The sequence below is a fragment of the Osmia bicornis genome, chromosome 2 (assembly GCF_907164935.1).
Source record: "Osmia bicornis bicornis chromosome 2, iOsmBic2.1, whole genome shotgun sequence".
Taxonomy (NCBI): domain Eukaryota; kingdom Metazoa; phylum Arthropoda; class Insecta; order Hymenoptera; family Megachilidae; genus Osmia; species Osmia bicornis.
In genome coordinates, this window is record NC_060217.1 from 78,041 (window position 1) to 99,001 (window position 20,961).

Consider the following 20,961-nt stretch of genomic DNA (forward strand, 5'->3'; position numbering starts at 1 on the left):
TTCTAACGATCCTTTTAGCAACCCGTTCAACGGGGTGCCCAATAATGCATTCGGCGGATTGTTGATCGGTTGAGTTTTAGCATCTGTGTACAACAGCATTATTTCTAGTAATGTTTGGCATAAGTGCTGCTTGTTCTCTTGAAAGGCTATTAAATGAACGGATATTTAACGTATATTAAACCGTTGCGTCGTCGGAGTGTTCGACGATGTGCTCTTGCGATGTGTCCGATTTGGATATATTCCCTCTACTGAATGATTGTATAATTGTTATCGTTTTTACATCATTATCCTTACTACAGCTGTCGTAAAATGTTCAGCGGGCCGTTCGAGCCTTTCGAGCCGTTCAGCGGACCGTTCGAGCCGTTCAACGAGACGTTCGAGCCGTTCAACAGCAAGCCGTTCGAGCCGTTCAATGAGCCGTTCGAGCCGTCCAACGGGCCGTTCGCGGACCATTCGAGCCGTTCGAGCCGTTCAACAGTCCATTGATTATTATGTTTATATTCATATTATTTTTTACACCGCCTAATATGAAGCCTCACTGTCACTTCTTCTCCGCGGAAATTTATCAGATTATCGTTTTGATCGGTAATGCGTATACTAAGGTGATAAATGGCTCTCACGATAACTGGAAGATAAATGACGTTCGTAGGACTTTCTGAAATTTTATACCCTGGTGGTACGCGCGGTGAAAACTCATGAATGGTATGAACACATTGACCGTTGCTATACGCGCCAGTCGTAATATTACATTCGATCCTCAGCACATTTACTTTCATAATATTTACGGGTATATTCGACTCGTGCCATTGCCCCGGTGGTAATATTCGATACGTGGAAAACCCGAGAAGCGATCCTATATTATTTAGTCTGGTAAAATCGATTTTTCACTTTTCAAAGTGCTGTTATTTGCACGAAATAAAATGATTTTTGTCTTGTCCATTATTTTCTCTTGCAAGTATTTATTTAGCGCTTCGAGTTCGTACGAACCATCCGGTATCGTGATCTCACCATCGGCATCAAAGTAAAATTTATTGTTTGTAAAGTCAACGTTCGGTATTGTCTTGAAAGCTTGAAAATCAGCGAGTCCGAGTTCGTAATTATCATCCTTCAAGTCTATAGGTGGAAAGTAATCAGTGCTAAGCACAGAATTTTTTCCGCTTAACGTAAACGTCAACGACATCTTTGCAACTGTGAAGACTATGTGCATCGAAACTATTTTATACATTTCCAGCTAAAAAATGCAAGCAGAGTTGTCCGCATACACTCGTATTGAATTTTTGATACTGCGTGTGATTGTATAAAATCGTTACATGGTTTCCGAAGTAGTTTATTAACTCTGTCGGTGGTCTCAGATTTCCAAAGAATCGAAGTATTTAACACAATTACCCCGCTTTACGTAAGCTACCCAGTGTGTGCCAGGACCTTCCGATTTATCTAAATTCACGATACCGCATTCGTTTAAGAAAGATTTCGAGGGTAAATTTGTACGCATGAAAACACCTCGAAAATATGGAAAGTTCAACTTTCGTGCAAAGTTATATAACTGTACATTTGTCATTGCGCCCTGTGGAAGCGTTACAATTTGCCGAAGCGCTTCTTTTTTTTCTTTAATTTCTTTTCCCCGTTTGTATGGTGCAAGATAAAGTCCATGTCCTTCCATAACACGATTGTGCCGTTTCACTTCCTCCAATGTTTTCCGTGCTGCAGATGCATCGTTGACTGCCTTGGCGATACTTGCTGCACCGCCAGCCACCGTGCCCAAAGCTGAAAGGCCTGCAAAAATAGGTACAAGTGCTGGAAGAAACCCCCTACGTTTTGCAACTGGAAGTTTGCGCGACTTCGTCTTCTTCTTCTTGTTACTTTTCCGCGGTGCCATTACTTTCTTCTTTGGCTAACTCTTTGGCTAGCAATATTCCAACAACGCGCGCAGACAAAAGTATTTTCCAATCTGGTGCGAATTCTTTTTGTGCTAATTCGAGGATCAAATGTGCATATGCACATCGTACGACTATCGTATAGGAAGTGAAACTTTTCCTGGGATGTTTGGGTTTATATAGGTAGAGAGAGAGAGAAGTTGCAAATGATGCAATACATTATAATTTGTAACATAATTCTATGATTTATTAAAGTATAATTTGTAACATAGTTCAATTTATTTTCTCTGTTAAGATGCTGTTGATGCCCCTGTTATTATTGCATGAATGCATAAAGCTACTAATTCGCCATCGATGATTGAATTTCGATCGTAAATGTGGCTCTCTTTAATATACTGAACAACTTCCGCATGCACTTTTATATCCGCGTATCCCCGAACTAATGTTAAAAACTCTTTAAATTTTTGCTCCACCGAATACAGTGTATCATATAATGCATTATGCATTTCCATCATACAATCATTTAAAATTATCATTTTCTCAAACGTTTTTCTCATCATACACATATATATATCTTTGTTGAACAATTTAAGAACTTTTTCACCATATAGCACTCCAAATTCAACGCCTACATCGTTAAAGTTAATATTGTCACGTGTATCTGTTGCATCTTCAAAGAAGCTGCGCACGTTGTCTGCTTCAGCTACAATCTGCGACCACGTTACTATGCTCAGCTCCAGCTGGTTGTTGCGGTTGACCGATAATATGAGTTAGGGATAAAACTTGTTGCCGAATATATTTATTCCAATTTCCAAATGCTTCGTACAAGAATCTGTCAACGGATATTTTCGACCCAAAATTTGGCATGATCGTTGAGGTTTGATTCTAGAACAAATAAACGCCATTTAAGTATGTTATTAGAACAAATAAATACCTTATTCCAGCTTTAAATGGAATATGTTTCGAACACTTACTTTACATCATCCTGATGTTTTGTTATTTTTCTGCGTGTCTCATCTTCGATAGAACTTGGGTGTTTCCTTTTGCAAAAAAACTCCTTGAAACTTTGAGAATACATATTTCACTTTTCACAATACAATCTCGCGAACGATGCACTTGCGGTGATAGTCAATTTGGTTTTAAGTATGCTTGAAACTTTAGCAAAACCCCTTCCTTCTATAGTCACGAATTGCAATGTCAGATTTGCTGCGTCAACAAGAAACCTCATTTCCAAGACGCAGAAAAATTCCGTTTAATGTGGGAGGGGGTCTTGTGGTTGTCTTCCGATAAGAAGAAATAGTTCCAGGGAGGTGGGGGTCTCATAGGTGTCAAATTTCAGTTCAAGGTCATGAGGGGTGCGGTGGGGCGTTATAGGTGACGCCAAAAATAAATTTTATCTCAAGTTCATGGGGTGGGGGGTCTCGTAGGTGTCAAATTTCAGTTCAAGGTCATGGGGTGTTATAGGTGACGCCAAAAATAATTAAAGGTCAAAAAGGTGCTAGGCCGGTTCTAATTCACTTGCGTCAGCATTTCTTTTGCTGACTCAGCATAAATTTGACACCCTCAGCAGAAATATGATATCCCCACCCCCGCCTTGTACTGAAATTTGACACCTTCGGGGGTGGGGTGGGGGGTATCATATTTCTGCTGAGGGTGTCAAATTTCTGCTGAGTCAGCAAAAAAAATGCTGACGCAAGTGAATTAGAACCGGCATAGCCCCACTACTGTCCAAAATGTTGATTTCTACAACATATTTAAAAATTACCGAAATCGGTGATACCGTCTGTAATCCAAATTACCTTCACACCAGAACCTAGATTTTCGCCTTCAGAGGTTGATTAGAACAAAATCCTGAATTATGTTTTAATCAATTGTATGGGTGACCTTCGTAAGCAAAAACCAAGTCGATATCTCATCGGGCCTAAGAGATATTGACGAAATGCGTGTAAATAGATTTTAACCCTTTTTACACACTTAAGGGTCGAATTTCTAAAAATCCCTTCTTAGTGGGTGCTTACGTCATGAGAGGAATACACTACCCAAATTTCATGTTTCTAGGTTCAGGGGTTTGGGCTGGGCGTTGATGAGTCAGGACATTTGTCTTTATATATATAGATGATTACTTCAACATCCTATTTCATTGCGTGTTCCTAATTTTCCGCTACGATAAAAACAAACTTAAACTGCGATAGTATCCATCGAGACAACGATCCACAGTGACATCCGTTATAACGCGCCATGATCAAGTGCACGCGTACCCGGCAAAAATTCAAAGTCGATTTTCTCGAAAACAAAGCCTCACATGGAATTTTATTCTATATTTTCGACTTATATTTTCATGTAGAATCATCCCCTTTTCGCTTGTACCACCAGTTACCGAACATCCTGTATATGTTGGGAGTGGCTGCTGCTTCTCCAATTGCATTTGTGATGATCGAATATTGCTTCAGAGTGGACAACTCTATCAATTCCCTTGACTGTAGAAGGGTGTATTGAGATTCAAAATAATTGGAATACCATGCTTAGTTAGTTTTCTTTGTGGTAAGCCTGTTTCTATTTCCAATGTAAATATAACGTGAGGATTGGATGGTGATATCCATAGGGTAATGATCTGAACCCTATGGATCATTCAGTTGGGAAGTCTGGGCGCACACATTCTTGATACATTCTTTTGCACGAATTGCACACATGGTAATTTAATAAAAAAAACTCACCTGCCAAACTGGAACTTAAGATATAAAAATAACTAGACAATTTTACAAAAATAATTACTGTTTAACACTCCTCCTGCATCGTAAATCTATAAATGTCTTATAACTTAACGGTTTAATCAGTATGTCGGCTAATTGCTCAGGACTTTTCACTTTCCTTAACTCTACAGTTCCTCTAATATGTACCTGAATGAATTTTCTCTGAATGTCAATATATTTCTTTCCATGTGTTATCTTCCTTTCACTGGTATTCTGTAGCATATGCACAGCAGACTGGTTATCGATACATAGCATAGTGGGTTCATTTAAATCCAAAGTGTTTAGCTCATTTGCAATACAACGTATCCAGCATACCTCATTAATTGAAGAAACAACCGCTCAATATTCAGCCTCAGCAGTTGAGGTTGCAACGTGTCTCTGCTTTCTGGTGTACCAGATAACTGGACCTCCTCTGATGAGAAGAACACCACTAGTGGAGCACCTAGTGTCCTTGTCGCCTTCATAATCCAAACCAGTATAAGCAATAAGCCTTGTGTCACTATCGAAAAATATCCCATAGCTGCCTGTCCCTTTTAAATATTGGAAGACGCGCTTGACCATCTTCCAATGGTTTACCATTGGTCTATTACTGAAGCGACTCAAGTAGTTTATAGCATAGCTCATATCCGGACGGGATATCATAGACAAGTACAAGCTTCTAATTTCCTCGCGATATGGTTCTAACCTATTCAACAGCTTGTCGTTGACGTAGTATTCCTCATTAGTCATCATGCCACGCTCCATTGAACTTGACATCGTATTCAACATGTCAAAGTTGAATCGTTTAAGAATTCCTTTTGTATACTTACAAGGAAACATAACGAACTATCCGTCTCCGATTTTGATGAAACTTGGTGGATATATTAAGCAGATGAAAATAAGGGACACGTATTTTTTCATAGCTGCCCAATCGCAAGTTTAGGGGGTGAAATCACCCCTTCAGCAGAAAAATGGTATCTCGAAATCTATCACAGATATAAGAAAACTTCTTAAGGAAAAGTTTCATGATTTCTTGAGGTGAAACAAAAGGTGGTTACAGATTTTGTAAAAAGTACTTTGTTTATAACAAAAAAATTTATTGTTACATTATCTTAAGAGATACAAAAATTTACATTATGACAAAAAAGAACCGAAATTTTTTTCTGAATCCATTGATGTATAATATGATAGATTTGCCTCCTACAGTTTTGTAAATTTTCATATAATACGCAGACCGCCCGAATCCGCCGGGCTACGGCCGCACGATATATTCATGTATCGGCATACGGGCAGCTATTTTTATGAGATAGGCATTTATTAATTACAGTAAGATCTTGTTTTCGCTGCATTCTGTGTCATGTCTGTCTAACAAGGGCTGGTATTGAGACATGTAGAGATTAAGATAAAATATCAATTCGTAGTAATAGAATTGAGTTTCAGAATAACATTTTAATCTTACTGTTTTGCACACAGACACCTTGTGCTAAATAAAGTCAGATAATTGTGATACCGGGTACACAGGATACATAAACGTCAGAAAACAAAATATTTACTAAGAAATGTTATCTGCGTGCAATAACATTCTTATTTTTTACCTTCTCCCAGAGTATAAAAAGAGCGCGGGATTCGTTGTACTGCAGTAATGGAAGTTACATCGTCCGTCATTTGCTAACAGTGAATATTAATCCGATTAATGTTATTAATCTTCTTGTATCGTCGAAATCTCTCCAACATGGAGAGATCCTGGGTTTCAAAAATAGGAAATAATATGTGTGAGAAGGAGGGTATTTTAATAAATGAATTTAGACGATTTTGAGCCTAAATATTAATAATCGTTTATTGGCTCTACATGCTTATGGGGAAAAAGCCCGTCGGCATAAAAAACCCCTTGTTTTCTTAATATTACGTTGATTATACTAATGACCGGTGGAAATGCGTGCAATAAATGTCATTGCGTTCGATTATAATACCTGACCATGTAAGCGAATACGGGTCCGGGTGGTTACATGCAGTACCCAACCCGGCAGGTCGACGCTCGACAGCTTACATGATATCAGGTGATAATGTAAATTAGAGAGGTACATGCTTAACCAACTCTACGGGTCGTCGTCACGACCATAATATACGTTATTATTAGAATTCTTTAAACTTGCACTCGTGGACGAACCATGTCGTTGATCGCGATCCGAACTGTTGCAAGCTTCTTTTTAGACTGACTAATAAGTGTCGATCGCCCGAGAATCTACGCATTAAAAAAAAGGTCAACGAAGAGCTAATTTCCGTTCTCGCTTGCTCTCTAACTTATCGGGAATGGCGATGACAAACCGTTGGATAATTTACGACTTGGCCGTGCTTACGTTAAGACCGATCCTAGCGAGAACTAAACAAAGACCCTGCCTCGGTTCGTATTTCGAGGCATAGGCTGTTCATGGTGGTCTACGCACCGAGCCACTTGAAGTCATAAACTAACTTCGGTCTTGACACAAAATAAAACGTCGAGGGCCGAACACTTCTGCTTGCTACCTTTTGCACCAATTGTTGGCCGGAAAGTCCGATCAGTGATGCGGAAATTCAATTAAAAGAGCATTTATCAGAGATTCTACGTTGTACTATAGAAGACAATTCATTTGAATGGGAACAGTTCAATCAGTTAAACTTCGAAAAACATTTTGGTGTTCATGATGCTTATATTGTTGAAGACCAGGATACAGAAGATAGAGTATGCAGCGCCGACAACTACTGTATGTTCACAGAATGAAGACGAAATTGATATCGAATATAAAAAGGATGCCGTTGAATATTGGATAAGTGGGAAGACAGGTAAACGGTCAATAACAGCGGTAAAACATACCGGAAGGCACAACGAGAAGAATTCAACTGCTAGATGTTTACGGATTTCGAGTTTGGAAAAACTTTGTTAAACACTTCTCGGATATGGTTATACTTTTCGATTATGATGTTAATCTTCATTTAAGAAACAATATTATTAAGCTTTAATCTCTGACACTCAATCAGTTCTCTTCGCCAAGATTTACAGATCTTTTCAAATACGCGTGGTTTAAGAGTGGCTATATAGAAAAGAGGCCCCTCCATTTTGCTGCTATTATTACTTGTGCGTGGTGTAAAAAATCATTTTGCTTTCGACATTTCTTTACGGAATACCATTTCTGTGAAACTTATGGTCCGTAAATTCACAGTCTTCATACTATTTATTGGATCGTAGGGTAATTAAGGATCTCTTTGTTATACAGTAAGCATTATATCTCTTCATTCACACACAAAAAATGCCACCTGATCTGTCTTCGTACCATAGTCCGACTCGCTCTCTCTAGTTTATCCTTCTCCCCACTCTCACGCATACATCCGCGCGGCACTCGCGCTTTTTCTCTGTATTAAAGGCTAGTTCGCAACGCTGAACTAACACTATTAACATGTTAACCGGGGAAGTCCCTTTTTAATTACGCAGCATATAACGGGCGCGAGCTCTTTCACTGGGATGTGTCAGTACGTCACGCCCGGAGAACGTAATTTCATATTATTATTTTTTTTTGTTTATGCTTAAAATAAATGAAAAGACTATGAAATATATACTGTAACGTGGTGACACCTGTGCCCCCCCGTTACAATCGCTGCGCTTCTCCCACCTCATATCCCACCTAAAAATGACCCTTAACCCTTCTAACACCTTACCCCTTTCCCCTACCCACCGGTGTCGGGCCGATGGAGGCGACGAAGAGGAGGCAATAAGGATCACCCGCAAAAGGAGCTCAGGGGCCGGCGACAGATCTTCAACCCTCCCGGAAAGGAAAAGCAACGCGGGACTTCGGAAAAATAGACGAAGCGACCCAGAAGCTGATACAAACGTCCACCCGGAGCCATCTGTCGCCGAGCCCGAAGACCTCAGCCCACCCGCCACAGCCGGAGATCCGCCAGCCCCATCGACCCCGAACACCGGCAGATCGACAATCGATAACCGATCTATTCCGTTGCCAGAAAAGGCCCCCTTCCTATTCCCCATCTCCTCCCCAAAAAACCAACCCGCGACGGTCCCGTCGTCGCGGCAGCGACGACGAGCCGTCATTGAGCCTAGGCTACCTAAATAGAGAACGTACCGTGAGAATTAAAAGAGCGAATATAGAGATTCTGAAAGTATCGAGAAGCGATTTGTGAGAGTGTGAAGTATTGTGGTGAGCCCTTAACACTATTATAAATTGTAAGAGTGTGAGTTTCGGCAACGGTGACCTTCGAGTTCGGAATTACGTGTCCGCGTATCGTGCCGGTTATCCGACGTTATATTTTGCGACCCGTTTTGTCCAGCCCCCTAGTAATCCCGTCTACAAAAATTCCTCTAACGCGTAACGTGTACGAACTTCCAGAGAACCTTCCCTACCCTGAGATCTCTCCCAGCCCTCGACAAATCCTCCTTGCGTACTCCCCCGCGATATTGTAAGGACGAAAGTGCCCGTGTCCCATCCCTTGTAACGACCCCTATTCTGTCCCCTTTTTCCAAATTTTCGATTGCCACCGCGAGTGCCTGGCGCCCAACGAATATACTAAAAGATTGTGAAAGAGTTAATAGCGAGAGATTGTATAGAGTGAACCCCCGAAAGGGTCACAATACGTTTTCGTTTATTTATATATATAGCACAAAGTAAAATACAAAATTACAAACAAATAGAAAAGAATACCAACAAAAATATGGAAATATCGAATTAAGAAATTATAAATTTTACAGTTTACAAACTATAAATACAGTTTACAAACAATTATAAAGAGTACAAAAAATATATACATTTTATTTAAATACACAATAAAAAATATAAAAAAGTTAACAATTACAGAACAATAAACAAAAGCACACAAATAAAATAGAAATATTGAGTTTAAAAAATTAAAATATATATGTGTGAAAATTAAAAACTCAATTTCCGTGTGATATATTTTAAAACCATTGTTGATACATAGTGCTACCTTACAATCCGGACACCAGTATGTAGATTCTTTCCTAACACCTTTTTTGTAGCAAATGAAAATAGGTAGGTAAGTGTAAGTACGTGCTCGTCACTGCTCACCCAGAACACGTCCACCACTCTCAATAGCAAAATGATACTGATTTTCTCTGCGTCTTAAATTCACATCGAAACATGTATCGATGACTAATACCTCTGTTGTACGAAACTATACGTCCCACCCATTCCAGGACGCAACATATATTTCAAGGACGCATTCATATGTCCTACCCGTACACGCTATTGTTTACGTTTGACGTATTTATACGTCCCGCTCGGTTAACAGGTTAATATTGCATTTCTTGTATCATAATTAGGATTGTTACGGATAGAATTTCAGGAATAAATGTACGTGCAGTAATGCTTCGAAATAAGCAAGTGGCTCGGGACCGAACAGTTGCTTATTTCGAAGCAGGTATGCTATTCGGCTTGACTTTGTTCTCGAAACGGGACGATAGAGAACGCGAGAAACGAGTGAGAGATCCGAGGTAGCGGCAAATCATAAAGTGATCGGCCGAGCAGGGATGTTATTTTTTGAACAAGGATAGAATATAGCATGCCCTCTCATTCTCGCACTATGCTTTATTTCGAAGCAAATATACCAGACTGAGAAAGCATTATATATATTCCATCCTTCTTCTACTAACCGATATCACTGCTGAGTCGAGCGTGAAATTTATTACCCTAAACATCGGCTTCGCGCTTTCATGAACCTCTCACTCATTTCTCGTACCTCTCACTTTGCGGGCGACTTCAAACAAAGAAGAGGGGATAGCGAGTTGCTTATTTCGAAGCAGAGACCACTTGCTTATTTCGAAGCATTACTGTATATGGAAAATCAGAGAGAAATATTTAATTATCCAAACATAGTTAACAGTCCTCATTATGTGTTAAAAGGCCTTTCGGGAGCACTAGATCTAAGTCAGTAGTGCATGGGTTCACCCATGTCTAGAAGCCATTACGTGCACAGGAAAACCTGTGGCCATACATTTGCCGTAGTACCCAGAGTACAAAACTGCTCGCGAGTGGCAAATATCACCGTAATACCGAGAGTATAAAATCGGGAGTGGTGATCCTTACCATAGCTCTAAGAGCCCAAGCTGGTCGGGAGAGGTAAGAACTGGACACAGATGAGCTAGTGTGTACTGTGGCCGGAAGGCTGTCTGTAAGATTGCTGGCGATCGAAAGAGATTCGTGAGCATGCAACGGTAGTTGGGAATGTTTGGCGCTCTGGAGTTCCGGGTTAGGATTTGGAAGAGACGTGACGGTTTCAGCATCAGGGATCGGTACGGCGCGCGAGCTTTGAAACTCGCGTCCTTTGGTTTCACCGCCATACGTAGAGTTCGCCGAACGCGGACGCCGGTCGTGAAAGAAAGCCAAAGATATCGCGAAATCTTTATCTGCAGTTTCGGTAATCGAGCGCGATTGAAAACGCAAATAGCCCAACGCGTATGCCGCGATGTAAACCTTACATCAAAGGTGTAAGCCGCTTCCTCCGCGACGGCCGACTGCGATCGGTCGTAGGTGAGTCGCTTTATGTACAACCCTAATCGCTATGTGAGCTGTACTTTTGATGGCTTGTTGCTGTCTCTATTTCTTTTTTGAGCTCACACTTACAGTAGAACGTAATGAATTTCCAAAACTTAAATTTCATAAAATCTCACATAGTAAATGTAGCTTGACAATTAATAGTTACATGTTATATTAAACAAGAAGCAGTTCTTTAAAATACACGAGCATTATCTGCCAATAATACCCACAGCTCATTGTAAAAAATGATTTCTTCTAACAATGAATGGTTTAGATTTTCAAGCAAAACTCTTTGTAACCGACTTCGAAAAAGAAGGAGGCTACTCAATTCGATCAGTATATTTTTTTATGTATGTTCACCGATTACTCCGAGATGGATGGACCAATCGGAACAAAACTTTTTGCATTTTATAAAGTATGTTCTCCGATTGGTTCCGTTAAAAAAACATTTTGCATTTTTTCATTCCGAATGATTTTTGTTGCAAAAAATGTACTGTTTCATGTACGTTCGGCGTATGTTCACCGATTACTTCGAGATGGATGGACCAATCGGAATGAAACCTTTTGCAGCTTGTAGGGTATGTCGCCCGGTTGGTCCCGTTAGAAAAACATTTCGCATTTTTTCATTCCGAATGATTTTTATTGCAAAAAACGTACTGTTTCATGAATGCTGTTTCGACGCGACTGCGGATCGTACGTCGTTTGCCGGGATCACTCAGCGCAGAGTGCAGAGCGTGCAACTAGCCTTTCAAGTAACTCGTGGGTAACTCTTGGGAAGATGAGAATGTTGTCCACTCACGTTGTAATGTAACAGTTTATTTGTAAAATTACGATCACGAAACAATACACCACAGTTTAATTCTTCACGCGTAAACACGTAACAAAACGAAGAACAATTTGCACGCGATGCCGCATAATGCGACAAAATAGCTTTCGGCGAACAAAAGTCGATTTTCGTGAATTCGACAATTGAAAAACTATTTCCGTATATCGATAGAGAATAAACTGTAGTTTAACATAGTGTAATCCGTTTTTTCATATTTGCTTCCCTTTTGCCGTGGTCCGCACTCAAAGTCAGTAGAAATTCGTCAGAACGAAACGCTGATGATATTACCCGTAACTTCAATGTACGATTCTAATGAATTTTACTCGAAAAGATAAAATTCAAATGAATTATAAAGTTTACTAGATTGCATACTATTGAGTGCATAAAGTAAGTTAAAATGTTAACAACTTTTTAAATATTAGGATCTGATTAAAACGAAATACATTTAACTAAAATCTTAACTTTGAGTTTGATTTTTATAAAATGCCGACACTTGCCGTATATTTAATTATTACTACAGGAAAGAGTGAACCTTCCTCTATCAGAATCTGAAAAAATTGGGTGCACGTTTTTGCACTTTTTCAATAAAATGGCGATTGATTGAAATTACACCCGTCTTGGCCGCTGCGCACGATGATAGAAAAACAGTACCAGATACGATTATCAACCAGTTAACTGCATTCCACATGTATATTCGTCATCCAAAACTTTATTTCATCCTTGCAATATGCCATAATAAATTTTCATAATTGTCGAAACTGTTTTCACGAATGATTTGTTATAGATCATAATAAATATAAATAAATATATTATAATAACACATGTCTTGTCATTTTTTAATTATTAATTCCGTTTCTCTTATAGTTATTAACAGTTTGCAGTCAAATTTTTGTTAAATGACATAAAATATGTCTAACAAGTGAAGGATATTGAACGCCTTACACTTTATGCGTGAATATTTTGACACCCTGTAGTTCAATTCGATTTATATTGATACAACTTAAGTACCATAATATAGGCAAAAACTTCCCAAAATTTCATTAAAATATTTCCAATAGAACCGAAGTTACAGATTTTTGATCGCCGAAAATCGTTTTGTCCCACTGTGCGCCGCGCTGTCGCGATTCAAAGAGCGGGTTTCGCTGAAACGCCGGCTCTGACTATGAATTTGAAAAGTGTTTGTTTAATCTCTGCGCGTATGTGTTCGCCGCAGCGTATAACGAGAGAATGAGAGCGATATTTATGTTAGAAATCACACAATGCACTAAGTGTGTAAAGGAAATGTAAAAATTGAAAGTATTTCTCATGTTATCGCACGAAATATGTCGAAAATATCGGTTTTTGATTTTTATAAACACGGCGCACCCGACTGAAAAATCTGAAAAAAATTGAGGACACCCGTCATGCTGATATCTAACTATTGTGAAAGTAAAAATCTAGTATCTCGAAAGCTTCTACCCGAAATCTCAATTCTTCGACTTTTTTTTGCGTTTTTGATTTTTCACGCCTAGGATTTGAAACCGAAAAATCTTAAAAAATTAACAATCATAAAGAAACATGGCTAGAATGTTCTATAATTTTTTCAGATTTTTTGAATGTCATTAAATAGGGAAAATATGGCAAAAACCACTTTTTCTTTCTCACCCTGTAACTACCCTCCCGGTTGAGATACAGGGTTGAAACTTGGTGTACAATGGTCTTTTATTATCAACTATAAAATGGTGTATTGCTGAATAAAATCGGCTCAAGGGCATTTTTGACCATCTTATCCTGCTATACCCTTTATTTTCATTGGTCACGCGTTCGCTTTGTTCTGCTGAGGTGCCGGTTACGAATGCGACAACACTTCTCTATACAAAAATGGTGTGCGTCAACCGCATGACTTTGAAATTGCTCGTTACAGACAGAGGCCTGCTCTATTTGAATCTCTTAACACACGCTCTGCGTATGTTCACCGATTACTTCGAGATGGATAGATCAATCGAAAAAAAACTTTTGTATCTTGTAGAGTATTTCTCCCAATTGGTCGCGCACAAAAATATTTTGCACTTTTTCATTTCAAACGACTTTTATCGCAAAAAACGTAATGTTTCATTTATATTTTTCGGCATTTACTATGCAAGGAATGTGCCGAACACGATGAAAGCTGTTACATCTAATAAGAGATATTTCCGCGATGACTCCACTTGTAAGAATTTATGGAATTAGTTATTGTTAATGACTATTGTTATAACAATAAACCTGTTCGCTGGTGTTAGTCTGCAAAGAATGTACCGATCGCGATGAAACCTTTCACATTTAGTAGGAAATATTTCCGCGATATTTCACTTGCAAAGATTTATGGAATTTGTTGTTAATAACTATTGTTATAGCAAAAAACCTGTTCCTTCGTATTACTCTGCAAGGAATGTATCGTTCGCGATGAAACCTTTCATATTTAGTAGAATATATATCCGCTATGACCCCACTTGCAAAAATTTATAAAATTTGTTGTTTATTAACCATCTAAATTCGGTCAATTTTTTTTTCGGTTTATAGTTATTAGCTAAGCAATAAAAATGCAAAATCACCTTACGCTATTCTACATATATTACGTGGCCGAAGGCTAGGTAGTGCGTATGGCTAGCGGAGCTAACCAAAACGTGTAATGTGTTGTGACCCTTTCAGGGGGTTCACTCTATACAGGGGGTGTCGCGAAATACAAATGTTGGGCGCCAGCCACACTGTGGCAGTCGAAATCAAAAAAGGGGAAAGGGGTATTGGGCGTTCACAATGGAGGGGTCTCGGGCACTTTCGTCCGCACAGTTTCGCGGGGGAGTACGCGAGGAGGAAATAGTGGGGGACGGGAAGGTGCAGGGCTAGGATGGGTCCTCACGGGGGTCCGTACGTTACGCGTAGCGTTACAATAACAGGGGTCGAAACGAGAAGGGGGTTGCCGTTGCCAATCTCACACAGTATAATCGTATGCAATTAAGGTACTCAAACGGGCTCACCAAGATCGCTTCACACCAACTCACAAGCTCTCAAACTGCAATACCAATTCCCTCACAAAACTATCTAAACGCTTTCACTATATGCTTTCTATACGTTAGCCTAAGGCTCATTAACGGCTCGTCGTTGCCGCTGCGACGACGAGACCGTCGCGGGATATTTTTGGGGAGGGGATGGGGTTTGGAAGGGGCCTCTTCCGGCACGGGATGGATCGATTATCGATCTTCGATACACCGGTGATCGGGGTCGATGGGGCTGACGGACTTCCTGCGGTGACGGGTGGGCTGAGGTCTTCGGGCTCGGTGATAGATGGCTCCGGGTCGCTTCGTCGGAATTTCTTGGGAGTCCCACGTTGCTCCTTTTTTGCTGGAGGGGTGGGTCTGTCGCCGGCCTCGAAGCTCCTGTTGAGGGTGGTCCTCGTTGTGGGTCAGTCCGTCGCCTCCATCGGTCCGACACCGGTGGGTAGGGAGAAAGGGGTAATGTGAGGGAAGGGTTACGGGTTATCGTTAGGTGGGCGTGTGAGTGGGGGAAGCGCAACGATTGTAACAGGGGGGGGGGGGGGCACGGGTGTCACCACGTTACAGTGTATATTACCTATTTTCGCTGATGCTCGGTTTTGACTCACTGACAATGCGGGGTGTTGTGTGCGGTTGATAATAATGCCAAATAGAAACACAGACTCGCAGATTCTATAAGGTTAAACTTTGCTTAAAGGGGACTTCAAGCTGATCTCACTAAACATCAACCAGCTCACGATCGTATACGACGTGTTCAACACTAGATGAACCTTGGTACCGCTCCCGATCGTTGGTACGAACGGGTTTATGTACTAGTTAGAAGGGGTGGTCTGGATATTATTCGGATGATCGGGCAAGGCCCATCTATTTCGGTGACGATTTAGAGTGCTTTCCCAAAACTTCGGGAATTATCTTGGTTGCCTTGGTTCTATTATCGCTGGGCCTTCTGTTTATTTCAAGAGCAAGCGGTCTGTTTGCCTGAGAGTTTTCCTTTCCATACGTTAACGGTTTATTTCTTAAGAGAGGCATGTTTGATGAAACGATCTGCCTACCTGACATCTACAAATACTGCAAGTTCCACTATACAGTGTTAAATAAAATAATTTTTAACAAAAAATACAACCGACTTCAAAATGCGCTAAAAAGTGTAAAATAATTTTTATTTTTTTTATACCAATGCTCCACAGCTATTAATAAAACCTATTTAATCGTTAAATCGTATAATTAAAAATTTATTATACCCGGTGCAAAATTAAAAATACCCGAATAAACGATGCTGCCAATAACGATTTGGCTGCAGCGCGGCATGAAGAAGTTGGTAACTAATAAGTCGCAAGAAAAAATACGGAACGTTATAGATACGGCTGGAAACATTTGTAATTGTAACAATTGTATCAGAAATTGGCAACACTTCTGATGTACATGTAGTTAATCCGCAATGGGTATGTTGATTCCCATTGAATATTGTTAACTTGAAATTATCAAATGGGTCATACTGCCAATAACTATTTGATTACGGTATGACAAACTTGATAATTAATAAGTCGTAAGAAAAAATGCGGAACGTTATAGGTACGGCTGAAAACATTTATACATACACGGAAGAATTACATACAAATTCATACCGAATGTGCAGTTTTGGTCATTAAATTCTTGGTTTAATCCATCTAGATTAGTTGTATGTCTTTTAACTGGATATAGATCAATTAATTACAGTCTTTATAACCGAGGAATAGCAGGATCTCCAATCTGCCCAGCGTGTGAATCGCAACAGGAGACAGTTGAACATTCATCTTTCAGTGTCCACAGTATGAATCATACAGATATCCATTATTAGAAAAAGTTAAGGAAAATTGGCCAAAAATTATACAGAATGAAGCAGAATTAAAGAAGTTGAAAACTTTTGCGATAAACGTTTTTGAAAATAGAAGAAATCTCATACAACTTACAGATGATTGAAAATTGAAAGTAGAAGTGGGTCCGCCTTCTCGTGGCTAGGGATGGAAACGCCATGGTCCTCCTGGCGGCTAAGTGACCCGAATTTAACAGACCTTAAAAAAAGAAAAAAACAAGTACTTTTCGGTCGACTTCCTGAACTCTAAGTGGATGGCTAGTCTGATTTTCTTCTATTAGATTATGGGAATTATTATAATAAAAATGCAATATATATCAACACAAAATTAGACTTTATTTTAAGGCTTGGAAGGACATCTTCTCTCTATAACGTTTTGAAACGAAGTGGCGAGAAAGCCCGTAAGAACAAAGCTAAAAGTTTGTTGCCCACTTATAGATTCTAGAAAGACCAAGACTGCATTCAGTCTGTTACCCAGGCCCTCAGGGATAAACAGTCCCAGGCCTATGGGTCCGTTGACATCTGGTCCGTAAACAAAACATTGAAGCACGCAGTGTTTCTCAAATATACAAAATTTATTTTTGCTTTTGTAACGTCCCAGAGATAGGTACGCCACTGCACCGACGTACAGAGAGAGCGGTTCCCTTAGAAGACGACTCGTATTGAGTATTAGGGATTATAGGTTCGTGTGGTGTGCGGTTGAGGAGTAAAATCCAAACATTAATCTGCTAGACTAAAGATTTATTCAAGTAGGTAAGTAATTGATAACTGAATATGCTTGTTCTCAATATAATATAAAATAATAATGCTGGTATAACAATGAGTGCGGGCTAGAATAGGAATACAATAAGAAATTATAATGAGTACGCCCTAGATGAGAAAATATAGTGGAAAATATATGATTAGTAATTAGTATTAGTATCACGACTTCATCTATGGATACAGCCAACACTCTGTACAATTACCAACTACGCTAAGTATTGGAAACTATACTTCAGTGGCTTGTACGATATCCTCAGACACGAGTGGACTCTGGCCTACAGGTCGCAATCGGTTTCTGGTCTAGCCAGAGCTATGCTAGTACAGGCATGCTCAAGGAGCTCCGCTCCTCGCTGGCTCTTTACACTTGTGTATTTGACTCAGTACTAGCACGTGTTCAACACGTTGCGCACCATGAGTAGGGTGTCCACAGATCCGAAGTCTCGCACGTCACCACTGAAAGAGAAGGATTTAGCTTACTCTTGCGCTCTAACGTTGCCTAAGCAAGTCAACGCAGAGCTTTCCTCTACTATCAGAGTGTTGTCTGCATTCGACCGAAGTCGGAGACGATCTGTTCTTACACTGCGTGGAACGCCTCTATTTATAGTCAGATTTTGCTGGCTTAGCGCTTTTTTTCTGTATAGAATTCCTTTCGATTTCTGGAATTCCCCATCACGTGTCTGCCGAGCATCCCTACTCCCTAATCTACGCGGTCTCCCTGCTCTTGAATCTCACCCCACCGCGAGATCATCGGGGTTCCGCTGGCGCATATGTATTCGCACGTCGATCATTTATCGATAATCTGGTTTACCGACCAACTTGCCGACTAATCGTTTACCGACTTATTGATTAGACTGAATTATCCATTGAAGTTTGACATGAAAATTATTTTATTATTACAAAAATATATATAATACAAATTAAACTAAATATTTCTCATAAACTTTAACTTAATATTAATAATAAAAATTCAATTAAACATTTTGTACAAATTTAAACTAAAAATTGATTATAATAATAAAAATTATAAAACAAAAAGTGCTGGCTCTTCTTAGCGGGACGTTACACTTTCTAGCTGACGCATTATAAAGAATCCAACATTATCAGTAATGATTTTAAGACTTTAGTTATGGTTAGCGTGGATGTGGGGTCGGAAACGTGTAATTCGTGTAAAATGATGACTATTTTGCGCTTTTTTCGTTGGAGTTCGAGGATTTTCTTGTTGAGATCTTTGATGAGGGTGGGAGTATTGTTTACTGGGAAGCGAGGGACAGTGCTGTTAATGGCGTTGGTTATAATATTGTTGATATTGAATAGTTCATTATCGATTTCGACTATGGTTAGGTTGCGGTTATCAGGGATTGATATTGGGAAGCTATTATTTAGCTTGGAAGAGAAGCATTCCCAATTGGTAACTTTAAAGTTTAGGTATTGAGTCGGTTGCGGCGGGTTCAGTTTTTTTATTGTGCTATGCCAACGGGGTGCCGAGCTGTTCGTTCGCGACCTACGTCAGGCCCGGTTTTCGTAGCCGACATTGCAGTCCCTGAGCCCGCGCGCTGTACGCGCTCGGATTGGTCGGTGTTTTTTGTTAATAACTCGAAAACGAACCAACATTATGGCAAAGGAAAAAGTTCTTTAGAATCACCTTAGCTATCATCCCTCTTCGGGTGTCGAGGTAGTTGCGTGACACCCTGTATATCCGCGATGATCCCACGCGCAAAAATGTATGAAATTTGTTGTTTATTAACCATTTAAATTCGGACAATTATTTTTCGGTTTCTGGTTATTAGCTAAGCAATAGAAACCCAAAATCATCTTACAGTATCCTACAAATACTACTGGTTCCACTAAAAAATGTGAAATAAAATAATTTTTACCAAAAAACAAATCCGACTTCGAAATGCACTAAAAAGTGTAAAATAATTTCTGTTTCATTTATACCAATATTCCATAGCTATTACTAATATTTACTTAATTGTTAAATAGGATACCAAATACATTTCAAAGTTTTCGGAGGCGGCGCAAAATTAAAAACTTTTCCTTTACCAGGAAGATCCTAACTCGGGCGTCGGCAACCTATAATAAATGACCCATTTGATAATTTCAAGTAAACAATATTCAACGGGAATCAACATACCCATTGCGAATTAACTATACTGCAGTTCACGACCGCACTTAACTCGCGAAGCTCACGAAGTCTAGGGAGATTTTTAATAGCGTGTGTGATTCCCCGTTATAGCTTGTTTCTTACTTTGCGTTTACACCATTGTTTTTTTGAAAAATAATAGGAATTTCATTGTATCGTGAAACTTTACAATATCAGCACCGGTTATCAGTTATCATACGTCATATATTTCTGCCCACCATTTATATGATTGTAAGGAGCGCGAGGCCACGAAACCACGGGCCCCGCCGGCACGCGCGCCGTTAGTACCGACGCCGCCGACAGGTGCCGACCGCGCGCACCGCGAACTCGCGAGGCGAACGGCCTCGCGAGCCGTTATATACCGGGCCGCGGGACTACCGAAACCAGATCTGTACTCGGAAGCGAATCTCCTAGATAAGCGATAAAGAGACACGATCAGCTACGATTTTTGGCTCTCACGATATTCCACCAGCAGCGATCAGCAGGACGGGTTGTGTCTATGGCCGTCCGCCGATACAGTCCGCTGTATCCTTGGCTACTGCAGAGAATTCTCTCGGCGGCCTCCTGACCGCCGGACCGGGCGTACCTGTGTTTACAGACATCCACCAGATCACGGTCTTCTGACTGCCTGGGTCAGGATGGGTTGTGTCTACGGCCGTCCGCCCATGAAGGCATCTAGCCGCCACTCCTAGCTCTCCCACTACCTCCGCCGTTCCGTACCGCACCGAAACGCCGCGCTAGGCATATACGGCCAACATCCCGTATCGCGACCGCGCCGCGACCGAACCGCGCCGAGACCGTGCCGCGCCGTAACCGCACCGGCAAGACGTACGGCCAACATCCCGTACCGCGACCGCGCTGTGATCGCTTGACCACGCGACCAGACTATACCGCGACCGTTAGTATTAAGCCGTTAACTTTAAGCCGTAGCTATAAGCCGCTAACCGTAAGGATATATCTAGACTGATAGGACGCCTAGGGCCCTATCAATAAGATAATTGTAACATTAGAATAAATATATACATCTCTTTTCACATATACTCAACCGACTTATTTCATTCGTTCACCTGAACCCCGGACTTACCGGCTGAGTCGGCAAGCCCCGGCCGTAACCCGTCACATGATCACAAAGTATAATAAGAAGCAAGCTGTAGAAGGAAATACCATACGTTATTAAAAATCTCTCTAGACCTAGTGAGCTACGCGAATTAAGTATGGTCTCTCGTGA